This window comes from Pempheris klunzingeri, chromosome 10 (assembly GCF_042242105.1).
Source record: "Pempheris klunzingeri isolate RE-2024b chromosome 10, fPemKlu1.hap1, whole genome shotgun sequence".
Classification (NCBI taxonomy): domain Eukaryota; kingdom Metazoa; phylum Chordata; class Actinopteri; order Acropomatiformes; family Pempheridae; genus Pempheris; species Pempheris klunzingeri.
The window spans coordinates 14,495,227-14,514,124 of NC_092021.1; positions in this window are offsets into that span (position 1 = coordinate 14,495,227).

Genomic DNA, 18,898 nt, shown 5'->3' on the forward strand with positions numbered 1-18,898 from the left:
AACAAAGTTATTAAATATTAGAATGTCTGCGAACTGCAGAGGACAGTGATGCATTTTAACAGCTGGTGGCAGTAATGGTCTCTAAAAGGTAGCAATGCACCCATAAAACCTGATGTAAACATCCGGGTTCCAAAACATTTAAAAGGCTGTGCAAATTCAACAGGTTTATTGCAGGTACATATGATGTGTAAACAAACCTGTGATGGTGTAAAATGGAAACTCAGCGGGATACCTATTTAGGGAAATAAGGTGAATCGGCAGTGCATTAATTAGTTTCCCTGTTGTACCCCTGCCTTTCCTTTAAGCTTTTAAAGGGTGTTTTACATAAAAGTCCATCTTTAACAACAAGCTAATCCTCTTGCTGCACAATCAACAGTGGGCATGGACACATTCATCCCCTCTGTGAGTGAGAAATAATGCTCATAAACTGGAAAAGCTTAATGTGAAGCTGTTTAACACATAACGCTAATGGCTCAAACACATTTCCTCCATCGCTCTGCATGATTATCAAGGAGCAACATGACCACACCTGTTGCCTGCCTTACTTGGAGATGGTGATTATTGGGAGGATTACAAGCTCCAACACTTTATCTGCAATGAGATTTGCTCAGCGTTTTACTCCGCATTCACTCTTGTAAACGACACAGTGTGACACCAACAATATGTGACAGATGAAATACCACACAGGCTACTATTACTCTCCTCCTCCATCTCTCATAAAACCCAGCATTAGCGTGATATGCATGCCATGCCTCTGCATTTAAAGCAGACGATTTTCACAGGAATGCAGACAGTAATTAAACCACAGCATGCAGATGGCATTTAAACAGCAAGGCGCTTTGGGGAGTTGCTTCTAAATGAGAGCAAACCAAACAAAATGCTGTGCATGCATTGCATGTTATGAATGTGCCATATTTTTTATACAGTTTGCCAAGTGTGTTTAGTTCATTAGCTGAGGAGAGTTCACTGTGTTATAGGGAAATCCTCCAGACTGATACAGAATCTACCTTTTGTTAAATGGGCTAGGGGGAACACATAATGAGTAATAGTGATATACTGTGCAATATAAATGAACAGCATATTTGATTCTTTTTGATTTGATCGACCTTTTGCTTCAAAGCATTTTCACCCCAGCACATGGCATACAAACATATTTGATGTTGTCTTTGAATAGTCAGACTTTGGGGAAAAACACGCTCAAAATGTAGTTTAAATTCACATTAATTATTCACATTAATCACTGTTTAAGTAATACATCATTTAGTATGTGCAAGGAAAGAGAAAATTATCAACATGTGAAAAAGCTACAAGGGGTTGTCACGAAAGCAACGTCTTACTTAAAAGATGAATCAAACAGTGAGTGCTGTTTTAAAGCAGGGGTTTTCAAACTGGGTCGCACAGCTGTGGCTGTGACGTGCAGCTCAAGGTGGAAATAAAGATGGGCTGCAAAACACTAACAAAATCACAAAGTCACCAATCACGCTCAAGCTTATATTTTCCAAAGACGTGATCATAACTGATGTCCTTAATGAATAAATGTCCATAACTCCTATCACTCCCATCCCATCACACAGCTTTTAACTCCAAATCTTCAGTATCAAAGTAATCCGCTGATAGTTGTTTGATAGTTGTTGTCTTATTGGTTACCTTACAAACAGAAAGTGCCATTAGTTAAGTCAGCATACTTTTAATGGTACCATTTTGAATGTAAACAAATATAGGCTAAAATCCAGCTTAGTTTATATCCCATTTGAGGGATGTCCTACATAGTGAAATTAATAGGGTTGGCGAAGTATGTTAAGCCTAAAGCCACAGTTTTCAACATCATGAAGGTGACTCTCTTTTAACGTGGCTATATCAGTATTGTTAGGCGTGCATTATGCTACACACATAAGCTGCTCAGGATGAGGCTATGGTCAGAGTATAGCATTTTAATCAGCAGTAGCGGCACCCTTTCATTAATTCCTTTATATCTTGTGTATATTTTCAGATGAAGGAATACATTATATGCAACTTATTGAACTTTGTAAGCAATGTCATCAAACGAAGCTGTGCAGTCACAGTATTGCAAACTGTATGCATCGTGTTGCCACAGCAACCAACAAACATTCAGATGGTGATGGCAGAAAATATGAGTCTGTCCCTCCTTTAATTTTTTCCCTGCTTACTTCAGGTAACATTGTCATCTTAAATTTTACACAGCATATCATCCACAGCCTGCAATGAAAAAATGATGAAGACACAGCAGCTGCAGCCCACTTTGGATTATGTTTTTATGATTGGCCTTGATTTTCAGAGACGTCACTTTACACTGCTAATGAAACACAGCTCAGAAAATGTCTTAGTCTGTTGGTATTTATCATAGATAATATTCAATCAATAAAATTCTTTGTTCACTTTGTTTTAATATGCTGTTTAATATGCTCAAGTTTGTAGTTTATGAGCTCAAGAATATAGATTTGCCATGTTAGCAATAAACGGGAGAGACTGGGAGAGCACTGAGCATTACTTTAATTTACATGATTAGCAATTTTCTGCCAGCACCCTCTTGCTTTATTGGCAACAACAGTGTTGCTTTTTGCTATAATAATTGCTTTCATATTCTTTACAGCTCTCCATTATAACAACCTGTCTTTGAGAGAAGTAGGCAGCACATGATTGGTCTATTTTGTGGGAAAGAGGACTCAGATGATGCGCTTAACATCCCATTTTATTGAAATGTGCGCAGAACCTGATACTGAAGTGGTCTAAGCTTTGTCGATGTACAAAAGCATACATCGACAAAACTTAAAGAAGTGGCTGCTAACTCACCATACTTCCTGTATGCGTCCCCCAAGCATTGTGGGAATAGTAGTTCCCTAACGTAGAGCATTGTTCCCCAAACAAAAGGAAAGACAAAGTGGAAGTGAGAAAAAACTATTCATATAAACCAATTGTGTTATACATATTTTTAACATCACAAAAACTCAAGATGGCTTGAAATAGTGTTTTATGATTTATGATAAGCTGCTTTCTTACCTCTCAGTCCATCAGATATTTAGTCATATTTAAGCTTTTTCTTGGTCTGCAACATACAGAACATTCACAATTTTGTAAGTGGTTGGTAGTAGACAAAAAGTGCAAACATCTAAGTTTACTTATTTTAAGATTGTGTTTGAAAGGGATGAAGAAAACAAAGATGGGAGGAAAATATTTGGTCATTAAGCACATTAACCACTCAGAGCAATATCTCACCCTTAAACTGACGAAAGCACTGAGGTCTGTTTATGAGGATTGTGATCAGGCATCCTGCCTTTGGCTGGGGACTAGATTTCTCCATGCAGGAATGTCAGTAGTTTCAGCAAATGCCCCAAAACGACATATGTTTACATTCAGGGGTTAAATACCTCTAGTGGCCCTAGTAAGAAATAAGGAGGGAGTCAATGAGGATGGGCCAACGAAACATCAGACATTAAAAACAACAACAGGTCCTTAAACCTTAAAGAAAGAGTAAAATTACTCAAACCATGATCTACTCTTGAGCCTATCCAAGTCGTTTTTGTGCCTAAGCCTAACCAAATGTGTTGTCATCATAAAACAGATTTATTTATCAGCACTGATTTGGTTTTGGAAGGCACAGACAAATTATATCCTGCCCAGACGGATGTCAGATCAGAAAGTGCTTTATGAGTTGTTTGCCAAGGGCACTACATACGTCGTCTTTGGTGGTTGAGATTGGAGGACTTGTTGGGCCATGTCATCTGAGATTGACAATAATATTAATCTTGTACTCTGCTGTTCACTTTGTCATGACCTTTGAATTAAACTCAAACATCTGCTAGATATTGTGGTCTGTTTGATATGACAGGTTAATGTAGATTACAGTCAGCGAATAAGGTGGTTGATTTAGCTTGGTTTTGGTTAAAGGCTGGCCATGACTGTGTGAGGGGGTGGTACATTTAATTTGTCAAGTGTTTACAATGTTTTGACACATAAGGGTAAATGTGTTTGCCTCCTGTCCTTTTTTTACCTCCTGCCTCTGTATGCAATATAAGCAGTACCTTGAGCCCTTGTGACCTGCGCACCCTTCAGCGAAGAATAATAATAATGATAATAATGTATGGGTGGGTGGGTGCATTCCACCAAAACTTGCTGCCTTCTGCTTTGATGATGTTATTTAAAAAAACATAACAAGGAAAATCTGTACACATTTTTGCAGCAAGGGGTGGGAACTTGCCAAAAACACCCCTTTTTTCACTGAGAAATGTAGAACACTGTGTTCTGTCCACAACTTTTTACGCCAGCCTGAGTGCCTTTGGCAAAGTGCCTCCTTATCTCTTGAAGTCAGAACCCAGGGCTGCAGCTGTTTGGCCCTCTTGAGGCTCGGCAATGCTGGAATGGGTTCTCTGAGTTTTAGTACCGAGTCCTTCAATCGTTTTCAGAACTGCTCAGACTTTACCAGTGTTTCGTTGTGTTTTTTTTGTTTTGCTTGTTTGTTTGTTTTGTTTCTCTTTTGTTTTTGTGGTTGCCTCTGACATATGTTTTGTCTCTTTTATATCTAATATAGACTGTGATGAAACCTTGGGTTTAACTGGGATTTGTAAAGGAGGAGAGCCTTGAGGCTTGGTGGTATAGAGCCTGTGGGTGGGGTTAGAGTTAGGCTTTAATTATATACATTCTATTGATGTTATTAATGAATATTAATGAATAATGAGTCATTAATGGGTTGTTATTAGTTTATTGCAGCTCAGTTACTGATTCATGGTCATTCAGACACTACCCATGAAGAAAGTGGTCAGTATGTCTATTCACAGATATTTATGAACTAATCACTACCAACTAATCATTAATGAATATAGTAATTATTTTAAATATTAAGTACTATATAGCCTATACAGTTATTCAGGTACTACTCATTAACGATTCATTATCAGGTACCTCCTTATTTGTTCCTTACTCAGCTAAAGTACAAAAAGGGCCCGCAGTCCAGTTTTGCCCTCGGGTGCTCTGGTTATTAGCTCTATTGGTATAGTTGGTCAGCCATTAATGGTAGTGTTGTTTTAGCTTAGATACTAATTAAGATAACAGCATGTTGTTAGCAGGCACATTTGTTCTATTCAGGCTAGACATTTAACTCAAAGTTCAAACTGTCAATTCTTTCTCTCCACGTCTTTATCGTGCTTCTCATACAGTACTGTAGTTGTTTGATGAATAGTTTTCTAAAGTCACTCAAAACAGCCAAGAGCACCATCTACTTCCTCTCTATTTCTTTCTTTCTTTCTGTTGCAGGCCATAGCTCTAACTTTTCACATTTCAGCATTGTGAATTATTGATATTTTCTTTCCAGCCATTCCATCACTTTCCTTTCTGCCTGCAACAGATTAAATCTACCTTTCTGCCAATGTGGAGAGGTCCGACTGTTGAGCCTTTTAAACTAAATTGCACAATATCTTCATAAATACTTCTGTAGTTATTATGACTTATGCTGTCTAATGATTGGTGTGAAACCGACTGAGGAATTCTACGGTCATGACAGATGACGAGATGAAGAAAGGTCTATACTAGTACAGCGACCACAAATGAACCAGGATTTTCTGCCACACTTTGGTTAACAAAGATGACAATTGACTCTTCATATAAATCCACAATAAATATTGATTAATCTACATGCTGAAGTGCTTTATGGCACAGAATGAGTTTGACTGATGTCTGCTGTTGTCCTCACTCTGAATTCAAATGAAAGACAAATCAATACCAAAATTGGAGTTAGGGAAAGATTCTGTGGCAAAGGCAGGCTAAAGGCTCGCATCACCCAGAGAGGGTTGCAAAATCCAATTACTTTGGTTAACAAGCTGACCTTCGCACATATAATGCCACTGTGTCCTCTGGCTTATTTTCTTGGCAGACTTTAAGCACTCCAGGGTCTCAACAAAACTCTAAATATTGCAGTGATTGCACTCAAAAGTAATGTCCACTGAGTAGCTTTAAGCAGGCATATAGGAACTGTCTTATAAAAGAGGCTAATGAAGAACTAAGGAGGGTTTCTTACTCATATTTAAAAGCCAGCAAAAGTACTGAAATGTGTTTGTATGTATTTTTCTCTGTTTTGTTGCTGTCTACAAGAGCTCTTTCACTGACTTGAATATTCATGAATGAATGTCATTAGAGGGCTACTTTTTTTACTTTTGTATCTTTCAAGCAAGAATCCTGGAAGCCAAAAACTGAAAAGTGCTGATTCAAAAAATATTACAGGGGCAGTCTCCCAGCATGCACTGAGGCAATAGACTTATATACAGAAACGGATAGAAATGTAAATTTAGATGTTTTCCTGTCAGAGATACTACAACATTTTGTTTGTGTCTGCTATTAAGTTAATACTCACAACCAGACTTAGTATCAGTAATAAAGACGTGCAAGGGGTTGATTTGCCCACCCCTTCTTCCTGCATTACTAATGGTTGTGCACATACATTGTCACACGTCACTTTTTTTAGCCATAAAAGTGAGAACATCAACATACATCAACAAATACATCTTTTAATGTATTTGTTGTGCTGATTGTACACCTCTTGCTACCAACAGAACCACAGTATAAGGAAAATCATCACCTCACTTAAGTATTTCCTGCCTATAAATCCAAAGTGTCCATAATATACTGACACTCATCACATTGCTATTCTTACTAAAAGGAAAACAATCATATACAGTGTGTTAATCTTTTCAAATCAAATTAATTAATACAGATCAACATAAATTATGGTTCTTTTCTGTATTCAACCCGGGAAAGCTTTTAGATTAATTGTTATGGATATGGTGTCTACTTAATAATTTGGCATGTACATCTATGCAGTTTATAAGTAAACAAAGGCTGGCTTTCACTTTTGAGGGATAATATATGTGGCAGCCTCAGAAACGGAGGTTCTCTCTCCCTCTCATGTAGAGCCAACTATGCATGCTTCCAAAGGTACACCTATTAGCATAATTGGGTAATTTACGCCACTAGGGGGAAAAAAAATAAAAGCGCAAACCATATCAGGCTACAGAATAATGCTCCAGCTCTTGCATTAGCTTTGCAACCCTGTGGGAGGTTGTGCCAAAAGTACTCTTTGGATAAACAACATGGATTATTGGGCTTCTCAGGGTGATGAGTCGCTGAAAGCCCCACAAATCCCCCCTTTAAAACATACAGGCCCTAATAGAAATAAGATGTATATAAGCTGAGCCTGCCTAGAGCAAGGTTAGCTCTCGCCTTGTAGCGATGACAGGCAATTTGATATATTCTAAAATAAGGCAATTGGAATGAAAATATCTTTTACCCCTGTGGTGGGCTAAAAATAGTTAATGATAATCTGTTCGAGAAGCATTTAATCTTCAGTTTCATGCCGAGATAGTTTTTGGGCTACAGAACAGTAAACAAACACAGATTTTATATAGTTATGCTACTCAGCACTTCACAATTTATTGATTTCCATTTACAATTTAAAGCAGCAATAAGTACCATTTTACTCTCTTAGTGCTATCTTTAGCTTTATCTGGTCGATCATGTAGTGGGCCACCATCTCAGCATTTTCTGACACCTCTATACTTAAAGGGTACATTCAAAAAAAAGGTTTCTTCATGTAATACCCAGTGTTGGACAGTAGAGGTTCGACAAGTACTAGCGTTATTAGCTTAACTACATTTCTTAGCAGCATGGTGGTGGCCTCACTGTTTTCTGAATCAAATAGCTTTTTCTGTCATTTATTAATCTAGTAGTGTGGCAGCTTCCACAAAAGCTACATTTCCAAGTGTTTCTGAAGCTCAAGCGCAGCACAGCTCTCTGCTCTGGGTTTGCAAAAGACAAACTTGAATAAATATACAAAAAGAATACATATAGGATGAAAGAGGTGGGAAAGAACGAGGAAACAGAGGAAAAGTTGAAAAGTTTACATTACTCTTCTGCAGACAGTATAACGAAAATGCAATGCTCTCTGCTCTAGTGTAGAGTGTGCCTAATAAAAATAACACTTTAGACAGACAGAGTGATCGATAGATTGACAGACAGATAGATGCAGATGTAAAGAGTTATTGGTAGCTTACTGGTTCCTTTTCACTATACTGACAATGCAGAGAAGCCATCTCAGTGCGATTACTGTCCAAGAAATGGGGGACAAAATCCACTGTCCTTGCTGCATGCAAAAGTTCAGATGAAGCTAATATAAGACTTTAGCAGTCTGAATTAGCCAAATCATGTGTTGAGTCACTTGGTAACATAAATGCATGGCTAAGTTTCAAGTTCTAAAACACTTGGTTAACGTTTGAAACGATCATAGTCATGATTAATGTGAGGATAGGATTCTCTTCGTGGTTACAAGACAACACTACCTCTGCATTTACTACTGACAGAGGACAATCATTATTCACACAACAGCAACAAGGAGATTGTCAGCCAAAGCAAAACACGGGTCCTGTTAAGCATTTTAACAAGCATCCAGTCTGTTTCTGGCCTGGACAAAAAGAGCCATACATTATCTGATAACACTGTCACGGTAAACTGTAAATTAAAAAGTCCCAAAAATGTCACTTAATCTGACAAGGGGGAAAACATAAGGAAAGTCTAGAATTTGTGCTTGTAATTCTGTGGGTTCACATGTTGTTGTTGATGATGGAAATACTTCCATTTCCTATTTTGCAATTTTTTTTTTTTATCATTTGGATTGATGTTGAATTTGCAAGTGTAAATGAGCTGAAGAGCGCTGTCCATCAAATGCTTACTGGTTTGTTTTCAGTTTCAGTTTTAATACCATTTCATTTCATTTTATTTCACCAGCTATTTAGGTTCAGCTTTTTTTGAGTGAACATGTCAGTCCAGAGGAGTGAGAATGATTGCCTAAGTGCTAAAGCTGTGGTATTGTAAAGGGATCCAATTGCCTAGAAAGTTGAGGACCAAGTGGCCCGGCTGAGTCCCACATCATCTTCAAAACAACCACCTGAGGATGGAACGCACAATCATCAAGCCCTTCCCAGCATACAAATGATCTGTAGAGGGTTTGGGCAAGCCCTTCTTTCAACAGTGTACTTCACTCAATCCGCGACAACACACTAACAAACGCTGACAGGTAAGACAAGTTGTTACAGCTTTGACAGGCTGTACTCTTGTAGATGTTCACTCTCACCTACTGAATGCCTCAGTGATTCAGTGAGTCAGCAGGCAATGGCCTAATGGCTGTTTTACCGCCATCGCACTGACATTACTGTCATGTTTATCAATAAATCAAATATGGCAAAACTGCATTTGGAAAATTGTGAAAATGCAAAGCTTTAGTAGCAGATTCGATTCAGTAATCCAACATAAGAATCTTTTAATGTCCAACCTGAAAATTAAACAGCCACTGTTGACATCACAGGCTGCATGAATTGAAAATGTGGATGATAGTAATCAACTTGTACAGCAAATTCCAGGTGCATTCACATTTATAAGAAAGGAGTTTTAATTACAGTTAAACAGAACGGATCCTGTGGATTCACTGGACACAGTATATTTTACAGCTTCATTTGAAACCTTGTTCCAAAAAGCTAGGTTGCATCACTTGCACAAATGAAGTTTTTCATATTTGGAAATGAATTACTGCAATGAGCAGTCTAAAATCTATTATATCACAGTAGACAAATGCTGTGGAGTGCACCTTTAAAACATGAAAATCACCTCAATCAGACCTGCAAACTTGACATCCAATCATCATCCAATGAAGCTTCACATCTGATGGCTTATCACTGCCAAAGTCAGCAAGCACAGTGAGATCCAGCTTGGATACAGAAGAGCTGCATGCACAACTTGATGAATGTTAAATTGAACATGATACTGGTTACCCGCTGAAATCAAAGTGATATGCCATCACACTTGCACACATATGCTGTCATACACATGTATGTATGTCCATCACGTCACCTCCCTGCTCAGCCGGCAACCTGGGTCATGTTCCATCTGCTGAACAACAGCTTTATCTTTCCTTATAGACAGATGTGCAGTGCACATCTTCGGCACCTCTGGGTACCTGTGGGAGAGCAGCGAGCTGAAATTTGCCACGGAGCAGACAGCTGTCAGACTCCAGCAATGCATCTCAAGTAACCTCCTTGTCAATGGGCAGGACAACAAAAGGAGACCCGGTTAACACTTTTGTCTGATGCACCAGGAATTTGAACAGTATCACCTCCTATGTTTATGCATCATGCAGCCTGGATCGCTAACTATTTTTTTGTAAGGGAAGATAAATGCAAAAGGAAATCTTTTTAAGCAGCTGTGAGTTAATATTGTAACATATATACACATACATATGTACATATAAACCATTTTTATACATATTTACATCTCCTAATCTGAAAATTTATGTCTGAAGGCATGAAACTACAAATGGAAGTTTTGAAATCCCTCAGGAATACGCAGTATAAAACATGGCACAATTATTTTGTTCAGTACCCACTAATAATTTTCATTCAAGATGAAATGTTGTGTGTATTATGATGGATAATGAGCAAACTGCCAGGTCAAAGAATGCATAGTTAATCTATGGCTGATTATTACTTTGCTTTTCCAATAAATGCCACATCATGCATGCTGTAATATACTGGAAGTCAATACAATTCAATAGCGCAACAGCCAATTCTGAATAAATCAGCAGTCAGCAGTCAAGTTCAGCGAAGGAACCTACAGGCAGGCTTTATGGCGGCTGAAAAAAAAAGCTGGAGGCAACACTCTGCTGATGGGAGAGAGATGAAAAAGAGGCTTCTTCTCATCATGCCTTCATCACCATAGCACCGGAGGATGCCAAGAGCAGCAGAGAATTATGGTCGCTAGAGGGAGAGTAAATCTTCAAGACCTGTTCTCTCTCATGCTCACAGGCTTGACCATTAATTTCAGTCAGCCCAGGAGGGAGGTTTGTGCACATCTGTGAGCATGTTGGTTGGAGCGGAATTAGTGTGGCCGTGGACTGTGTAAGCTGCGAGAGGCATTCAATGAGGGATGAGATGCCTCTCCGATGAAGAGGGATAAACCACCATTATGTGTTACCAGATGATACAGATATGACACACACCACACTAACCTACCATCTGAAGCTTGCAGGCGTCATCATTATTTATTGGACCCAAATGTGCTGATACTGTTCTGTTGTTTTTGAGGGTGTGTGTATAGCACTAAAACAAAAGTGAGTGTGTATTTTATTTCAGTAGCATTAGCTAGTGTGACACTGATTCACCATATTAAGCATCAGAAGGGAAGAAGTCTTACATGCAAGAGTAGTTGTTAAATTCAGAGGAGAGGATGATGAATAATCAGTCCTCATGCAAGTCATGTACCTCTCATGAACATCAGCAAGAAGGTGTAATGAATGGTGATCCTTATTGAGAGAGTGGCAGTCAAAGAGAAGTGTTTGAAGCGTAGCTTATATTTAGGGGTCTATACTTGAGTGAGAGAGTGATTGGCTCTCACGGATTGTGTCCGTAAAGCAACAGAGTGACGCAAGCAAACATTTAAACCTTCGTAATACCCATAGAACAAACAACAGCAGTGCTGAAATGTACATACTGCAGCACACCAAAACAAAAGCCGAGTTGACAGCTGCAGATTCTACATGCAAATTCAAATCTAAATATTGATGCAACTTAAAAACACATCGCAAAGCTGCTTAAAATGATTGTTTATTTGTGTCGCTGTTGAACTTGGCCTCCTCTTTCACACTACCAGCTGTCAAATGTTGGCTGGGAGGCCGAGTATTTCAGTGGATAGGAGCATACATTGTGCTATTAATGAGGAGAATAGACAGGACTTTCTATGTTTCCTTGTTGTTTGAAACTTCAATTTGGCTGTCTAGCTTTTCGTGTGTTTAAGTCTACATGGTACAATAATTCAAAGCGGTTCAGAGAAAAGAAGCATCTGTTCACTGTTTTGACAAATATGATCCATAAATCATCAGGATAGAATTGTGTGTTATGGAGGAAATTCTCAAATCACCACACAGAATGTATATTATATTTATATAATGAGGGCTCATTAACTTATAAATGTGGTGAACGTTTTCTACAAATGATTTAAAGCAACTGTGCGCCTATGTTATAAATGTATTTACTTGTTACTGGAGAAATGCAGCAGGCAATTCTGCAACTGGATGACGCAGGGTCAAATGTGAGCAGGCAGAGTGGGCAGCAGGAAGTGTTAGCCTGGAGGTGAGCCAGAGAAGGTGCTTCACTAATGCTTAACAGTGCCAGCACCATTCACACAGCACTGAGCAAGCCTCCCAGCTGCTGTAGCGTAACACTACATACAAATTATGTTACGTATATTTATCACGTATTCATGGGCAGCACCTGTTGTAAAAAGACAGAAGCACCCACTGACAATAAACATGGGCATCAAAAATCCTTTGGTGAAATAAAATGAATGACAGCCTGAAACGAGGGGGAAGTTAGTTTTCAAAATAAAACAGGAAGTGACAGACAAGACTAGGCACAAGTGAACTTGACAAACTTAACAGACACGATGAGACATAACAGAATGTAGTGAAGGTTTTCGAGGTGTGCAACAAAGATGGGGGAGGAAGGCGTGCAGTTAAATTGGCTTTGTTTTCTATGGTTTTTGAGTTAATGTTGGTTGTTCCATCAGACTAGAGGATCATGGGTATTCTTCCCTCATCCCACATTTGTAGTAATTGTCTAACTGGCTGCCATCATATCTAACTTTGTAATGTATACGTGGATAAAAAACAAAGCTTAAAATTAAGTTGAAAGATGTTTCCATACACTGAGCAGCGTAGTGTGGGAGACGGTCAGGCAGTTCAACCAGGTATTTTAAAATAATGTAATGTAATTCCAACAAGACTATACAGTATACAGTTTACAGCTAAAAAGGACACTTTTCTGTACAGGTAGACCACTTTCAGCACTGAGGCCTTTCAGGCCAGTCCCATCAGTGTGATACAGACAGGTCAGTTTCACTTCTCTCTCTGCTCTGCCTCCGTTGAGGTTTGCTGCCAAGGGGTTTTCAAAGTCTTGAGGGGGGTTATCGAGTGTCCCTTTCCAAGGAAACGTAGCTATGATACAACACACAAAACAACTACAGTGGAAAAGGAATGGGTTTTGCTGGTCGACATGCAATTCTGAAACACTCGAACAGTGACTTGAAAACAAGACACTTTAGGAGATGCAGAGAGGTTGGAGCAAACTGAGCATCAAGGATAAAAAAGCAGCTTGCACAAATAAAATTCATCCATTTCACAGAAGACACACTTGCTTTTTACATTATGTAAATATTATTCACATATCCTCCTGACTGTTAAAAGCATAAAGAGAAAATATTGAAAACCCTTGCCTGTGCTGGGCAAGAGGTGGCGTTTAGGTCACCTGTCCATCACAAACATAGAGTTATTTAATGAGGATTAGAGAGAATTTAGAACTTGCTTAATAGGGAACTGTGGAAGAAACCCTGAGCAGATTCGGAGAGAATGTGCAACCTCGATCCTGTGAGGTGACAGTGCTACAATAAACACAGCACTGTGCCATCATTAGTGTGACATCAGTGTGTATTTTTATTGTGTATTGTTTCTAGCTACACGATAAGGCATACCTACCCATCCATCATCCACAGTCATTAATTTTGGACTACATCAGGTCTGTCCGTCACGGTCATCATATAGTCAAAACTTCCTTCTCTTTAAGGATAAGCCCAGCCTGCTCTTAGCGGTCAGCTCACACAGTGCAGAGAAGGCACCGCTCACACACTCCCAAACCAGCTATGCCATTTCAGGGGAAACACATTAGCCAAGTAAAGTGTTAATGCCAAGTTCTAACCTGCAAAATAAACAGCAAAACAACACGAGTCATAGCAAAACATACAGCTTCCAAGTCTGAAGTCGAGTCACAGAGAGTCGGTATCCATCCATCCTTGGACTTCTTCCATTATCAGCCATTGTGAAGAAAGAAGTGCTGAGTGAAATAACATTAGCCATTCCCAGTCCCATTTTGCAGTCATTGTGGGGACATTTTTGTCTCATGTACATCCGAACAAAATTTTAATCCTCTGTGTCTTCCCTTCCACAGATGGTGGGAGGACATCAGGACTGTTGTGTGGGTTTTTGCAGCCAACAACGGCACAATTTACATACTCTGCTACATTCGACATCTTATTACAAGAGTTAATCTTAGCCACATAGTAATGGAGGACAGTGGAGGTGGATTCAGGGCTCTAGGAGGTCCTTGTATGTGGCGTCCCAAGTGCAGCCAAATCTAAACAGAGCAATTCTCACACACATTTAGTGGCAGTTGGAGCTGAGGACAAAAAAAACCCCAAAAAAACTCCAGGTCCATGAAAGACTGGCTCCAAAAGTGAGTCATTGGGGACGTTGACCCCATGTTCAAATGTTCTAATTTACAGCAGAAATTAGCGTGTTTACAGTGTGACAGCCCCTCTGCTCTATCCACCCTGCTGTTGTTTGCTTGCTTTGTCTCCAGGGCTGCAGACCAAATTAGGAGCTCAATTAGCAGCATGGGACACACCTGGGCCTGGTGTGCCACATGCATATAAGACAGAGCAGCAGCAGCAGCCAGACCTGGACAGATCTCTTTCCACTGCGCTTACTTGCTTTGTGGTCCTCGGATTTCTTTTATTTTTGCCAGCAAAACACCCATACAGCACATTTCCACTCATCCACTCCCTACACTACTGACTTTACAGATATTTCCCATCTAATTGTTTGCTTTCTTTGCTTATTTGTTGTAAATAAATTCAGTCAGTTTACGCACGTGTCTCTCTTTTTTGTCCAGCTTGAATGGGCTTTGTATAACTGATCTTGGTATTAGCAAAGTCAATATGTCAATAACCACCTCAGCGCTTTTGGCAGCTGCACATGGTGGCATGGGAAGCCCCCGGTCCACAGTCACTCATGTTATACAAACATCGCTCTCATGCCATTCAAATGTTTAGTTGAAGATTTTTCTTCAGCATCTGATTCAGTGACATTGTAAAATGCTTTAATTTCTTAGGCAGAGACAGAGGCAGAGATATGGTGATGACATATCACTTTGGCTCTTCAGAAACCTACGGGTGACATCATGGACACTACATCCATAGTTTATACAGTCTATAGTAACTAGCCACATTGCATTTGTTATTGGGTTCCACAAGTTTTGAAAATAAGCTTCAGAAAATAGGTGAAAACAGCAATACAGCTGCTGCTGTGTGGATATCGGTTTATATTCTGGCATCGAAAACAATCTCCGCACAGTCTGTGCATTCCAATCATTAGATTCAGGATAGGTATAGTGTATTGGTTTTGCAACCGTTTTTTAAGGAGCATATTCCAATTTGACAGGGAGATCTAAAAGCGGAGAGTGCTGCAGATCCCTCTCTCCACCAGCCTATATCTGTAGCGAAAGTCAGGAGGTAGTTGATGGGAATGCAACAGGTTGTGGTAGCAAAAAAAATTCTACTATTATGATCCAATAAATGTTCATACCATATTCCATTAGTGATCAGACTAACACATGTTTTAACAGCATTATATGCTTAATGGGAGAGCGAGGGCTCTCTTTGTCCGTTTCCCCGTCAGATGTTAGAGGTCAACTTACTATCAGCATGGAGGTAATGTTCCTGCATCAGTAACAACTGCGAGTGTTGCCGGTTTTTCCTCTCTGAGGAGTAAATGAAATTGGTTTAACTGTTTGTGTTTCAGAGAACCCACAAGGTTGGCCAAGTTAATCTTGAATGAAATTCACGTTATCAAAATTGTTCAAGGGGTAAGTTGTGCATTCTATGTTGTTTGCAGAATCACACAATTCATATAGCTCATCTATGTGGAAGAGAGAGCTTCCTAACTCTCCACCATCCTCAGAGGATTTTCCATGGTAAGATAACCATGTATTGTGAGTAAGTGGACAGTAAACCTATTTCATAAAGATGTGTTTGTACTGGAAATATCAAAGGGAGGTTCGCCACTAATTCGATGAGTGTCCAGTAAGTGTGGCTGATCAGTGTAGTCACTGGAAACAATAATATCTTCATTGTAAGTGATCTCTGAGAACAAATAAGTTGCTGTCTTGTTCAGAATCTTGGCCACAGCAACAGCATTTGATGCACACTAATATCATAATGTCACTAATACAAAACTTCGTCCAATGCAATTGTCATGTAAAGACCTTTGGGCTACCTGGTTATCTTCATTAGGGTAGGGTCATATTCAGCACACACACCTCAAACTACATTTTCATCTTAATATTAACAACAATAATCAGGGTACTGTGAACATCAAAAGGTAGTTGCTGGCCAGATATACCAATATGCATTAAAATGTCAGCATTTTCCTCTATTGTAGCCCGTTTCCTGATTTGGTTACAGTATCTCAGCAAGTTTATTGCTACAATCTTATAGCTTCTCTGCAAGGTTCCTACTCCCCTGTCTCCAGTCCACTACAGAACAATCAACACATAGTTCTTTCTTAGCTATTTTCGAACACGTATTTATGATACACAGATGCACACATACTGTGTACACATTGTAGGTTAGGTGTAGCTCACCGCAGCAGTGCTATTCAGGCTAAAGTGCCATCTTGATGTTTCAGAGCAAAACAGGAATTCAGGAGAGCATAGCAGGAGGTCCCCTTCCAACATCCTCATCGAGATTCAGTAAGTTCAGTTGACAGCTTGGCCTACAAGATACAAAACTGTCTCATTTTGCCTCTGCGAGCATCTGAACTCAGTGGGATGTGTCATTGAATGGGTTTTTGTGTCAGAACAAACCACTCCAGTCAGAGAAGAGGCTCTCTCTCTAGATGTCAGTCTTCCCAGCTTGCATCAGGCAGAGATTCAACTGGACATGTTAGGAGATAGAGGGCTACGTGGACCTGGTACAAGCCTGGCCATTATGTAAACAATGCAATATCACACATACCACCTTAGCTGTGCAAGTCTTGACGTCACATCTCATGCACTTTTCAACAATTGCCATTTAAGCTTAAGTGCCATATTGCCTTTTCAGAGCAATCCAGGGCTTCAGGGAGCATAGCAGGATGTTACTCTCCACATCATTTGCAAGATCTGGTAAGTTCAATCAAGGGTTTAGCCAACATGGGTTTTTTGAGACAGATATGTTGATATGTTTACCTTGCTGATATTTTTATGCCAATATTGGATATCTTTTGAATTTCAAAATTACTATGAAACACAGAAGAGACACCTGCCACATAGAAAATGTATCTGTCTTATTTTGTTTGTCTTGACATGTACAAGACAAATCACATTTTGTTAAATGTGTTTGAAATTGGGAGCTGCTGTTTCACTGCCGGATAAAAAGTCAGTCATCCATCTTGTCCTTTGTTTGGGGTCATATTATCAATGATGATGAAAATAACAATATGGAGCTACCTAACTATGCCCATTCAAAGAATCCCCACATTTGGGCATAAACACTGATAGAGTTATCAGGATAACTTTGATCTTTTTCTCATTGGCATGCAGTGTATTCAGTTTAAGTGTTTGTTTCAGAAACTCCTAGGGCTTCAGAGTGGCATGTTTCTTATGTCCACTGCCAGTGAGTACACTATTAAATAAACTTTTTTTTTTAAAGTGTTTTCAGGCCATAAATGGCATCATCAGTTGGATTCCTTGCTGACCACTGCTGTGGTTTAATTTGCAATATATACACAGGTAGCATGATACAGACACTTGTGAACATTACAAAGCCATAAAGTGAATTTGTAGACATTGAACAGAGTGTTGGCTTTATAGATTCAATAACTGAATGTATTATGAGTACAGGGATTTCATCCATTTTGGAATATGTTGTCACACTTACGTTTTTAAATGCAAATGACTAAAGAGAATTTTTTACAATGGCTTACAAATAAGTGTTCCTGTGTGTTTACAACATATGATATTGTCAAGCGTGTGTGGTGGGCAGAGCCAAGGAACTCCAATTATCATGTCAACAGAATGAAGAGCTTGGATAATTTTGAGCACTTAGAGGAACAGTTTTAAAGTGCTGAGGAAAATAATCTATTGTTAAAGGAAGCTGCACATTTGATAACCCAAATGATTTGCCTGTACTCACTCACCCTGACACTAGAGCTGATGAATGTTGCTGTCTGCCTTATGATGCTGTTGATGTATGATGGTATAGCCTGATGTTTTCTGTGGTACTTTGCATGGTAGTATATCATTCCGACGAACCTAGATTTTGCCACATAAGTGTATGCTTACCTTGGATTATTAATATCATATCTACTGCATTGATGAATATTCAGACATTTATCTTTTATATTAATATCTTCTATATCTTCTATCTATAACTGATCTGAATGCCATTTTTCAATCACACATGATGCTGCTAAAAGGACGCAAGAAAAATTATTAGACAAAAGTCTTGGTAATTTACTCTTAATGGTAAATAGACTATACTTGTCCCTCTAGTCTTTTTGACCACTCAAAGAGGTTTAACATTACATTCACATTAACATAGCATTCATACACATATGGCAGGTGGTCGCTCTTCAGTCAGAAGCTAACCATTCACACACATTCACAGGCTGAGGCTCAGCTTTGGGAGCAATCTGGGATTCAGCATCTTGAATTTTATTCAGTTGAATAGTTGAGCAGAATTGGAGGCAAAATTGGAAGAGGCGGTGCCGCCAAGATCATGAACAGGTATGCCATATGTTGACACCAAGCACTGGATTTGTAACACAGATATAACACAGATAACACATGTGTAGCTCTTTAATCATAGTCTCATATTCAAGTTCAAGTACAAGGGCCACTGTTCCAAGACAGCCTTGAAAACCAGTGCCTTGTACTCCATTTTGAATGGTAAATCCTAATGTCTTCTATTTCTTTAGTATGCTTGTTAATATTTCTTGTCTGTTGCTTTTACATCTTTTCAAATACATTTTGCTGAGTAG